General features: G+C 35.1%; 1 protein-coding gene across 5 annotated transcripts in view; it reads right to left on the bottom strand.

The window, feature by feature from the left end:
* The window catches only part of ci (transcriptional activator cubitus interruptus), an 879,964-nt gene that overhangs the window by 674,373 nt on the left and 203,091 nt on the right, over positions 1–2,500 (bottom strand). The window lies entirely within an intron of this gene.

Below are 2,500 nucleotides of genomic sequence, written 5' to 3'. Positions count from 1 at the left end.
TGAGGTACTGATATCTTCCCTGGATTGCAATGAAAGAAAAAACGTATACAGAATCAAGTCTTCAGTAGCCTTCTCATAGTGCATCTTGAGCTCTGATTTGTGTTGATAAGGGCTACTTTGCCAGATGGTTATCGATGATGTGGTTCCTGTTTAACAAGAGATATTGCATATTATATCTCGTCTAGACCTTCCTTAACGTCAGATGCTCTTGCCCGAAGTGTGAGACTTCTGGAAGCTTCTTGTCCAGCAGGGCTCTCTTGACTGTGATGGTTCCCCCCGGATGTCTCCTGTGCTTGCTCTGTGTCAAACGAGTCTATCAAGATAGCTGTCTCAAAGTCCTGGCGTGCTTCTCTTGACAAAATGCACTGAAGTGTCTATACATCCAGTCTAATTAAACTCTCCTGTCTGTAAACGTTGCTTCCAAATGCTTGTTTTCTTTTGTCTGATTGTTGTCAGACTCTGTCATCGCCTCTGTATACGCTGACTCTCAGGATCATTTTGTCAGCGAATGTTGTCAATTAATAGAGGTTTGGTGTCACTTTACTCCGACAAAAAGGAACCAAACTATTGTTGTCCGGCGTTATCTTTTACCAACTTGTCTATATTTCTTGTCTCCGTTGTTAAGTACGATGCATTGCGCTCAGGAGGAGAATCAGTGGCAAGGTATCACTCGAACTTGTCTTCATCTGAGGACGATCTCGTATGTCTCTCCTCCCTACCGCACTCTTCCTTTCTTTTCATCCTCTTCCCTCCCCCCCCTCTCTTCCTCTCGTTTCCGCTACTGGAGGTCCTTCTTGAACTCAGGAACAACTAGAACTCCTCCTTTGCCACCTTATGGAAACGAGAACCTTCTTCTTCGACTTCTCCCAAATAATCTCGAAGGACCTGTGTCAGTATCACCAAAATTTTAGGCCATTTTTCTTTGTTCGTTATAATTCTTTACTAAGCAATAAAACTGCAAGTTATCTTCAGGTTTAATTTTATCTGGTATTGATATTCTTGCAATCACAAACTTATGAAAATGGTCGATATCATTGAATTCTTGTGATTGTAAACGGCCATTCTGTTTCCTTTCTTCCTTCTTGTTCAGGTATCATATATATATATATATATATATATATGTATATATATATATATATATATATATATATATATATATATATACATATACATATACATATATATGTGTATATATATATGTATATATATATATACATATATATGTATATATATGTAGAGACATTGGGACAAATTATGGGAAAGGTCGAGGGGGAAACACGGGTCTTATCTGAATATCGAGTTTTATAAACTCGATATTCAGATAAAGACCCGTGTTTCCCCCTCCACCTTTCCCATAATGTATATATATATATATATATATATATATAATATATATATATATATATATATATAAATATATATATATATATATTTATATATATATATATATGTGTGTGTGTGTGTGTGTGTGTGTGTGTGTGTGTGTGTGTGTGTGTGTGTGTGTGTGTGTGTGTGTGTGTGTGTGTGTGTGTGTGTGTGTGTGTGTGTGTGTGTGTGTGTGTGTGTGTGTGTGTGTGTGTGTGTGTGTGTGTGTGTGTGTGTGCGTTCGCGCGCGTGTGTGTGTTTAATCTACTCTTTTTACTCCCTTTTCGTAACTGCTCAAAAATTTATTTTCTTAAATTTAGTATAACATACTTCAAAGTTCTTGGTTCGCATTGATGTTAAGACAGATATACAGTTCATATAATTAACCTCTTATCTGCCGTGAATCTTTGATGGAGTAATCTTACTATCTTATTCAATATCTTTCCGCACCTGGCTATTATACCTTTTTATTGCGTTGCACATGTTTTCATACCTCGACGCTATCCACTTACTTCCGAGGACACCCAAAAACTAATCCATGCTATATCAGATCTACGCAAATATATTGAATTCAGTGATGTAATATGAATATAACTTTGTTAACAACAGCTCAGTTTCATTACAAGATATATCAAGTACTTAATTACTGAATATATATTTATATAATTGAGGTATATGATCACAAGTGAAGACAACCAAATATGTATCATCACACTATATTGGAGACATAGAACACCTCAATTTACACCACTAAACCACACCACTAAACACTTTAAGTTGGACAGGTAGCAACACAAAGTTCCTCCTTTGAGTTACTCGTGGACCAACTTTGTCGACGTTGCCGGATAACTTGAGGCTGCGGATCTGTTGCAAGAGAGAACCAAGGCTGATTGATATTGAACGTGTAGTTTCCGTAGCTTTGTTTTGTTTCAGCTGTTCATTTATGTATATACTTATTTTATTAAATAATTTATTAGTTTATTTTTCTGTATATTTATTTACTTATGTATTTGTTTATTGAACTATTTATTGATTTAATTTTCTATTTACTTATTTATTTATTCATTTATCTATTCTTTATAGTTTTATTTATTTATCTATTTATTTACTTATTAACAACATTTATCTGTTTGTG

This window comes from Oratosquilla oratoria, chromosome 38 (genome assembly GCF_046742065.1).
Source record: "Oratosquilla oratoria isolate Oo_2021 chromosome 38, ASM4674206v1, whole genome shotgun sequence".
In the NCBI taxonomy this organism is placed as follows: Eukaryota; Metazoa; Arthropoda; class Malacostraca; order Stomatopoda; family Squillidae; genus Oratosquilla; species Oratosquilla oratoria.
The sequence above is the reverse complement of the archived record's forward strand: the minus strand, read 5'-3'. Positions and strand labels throughout refer to the sequence as shown.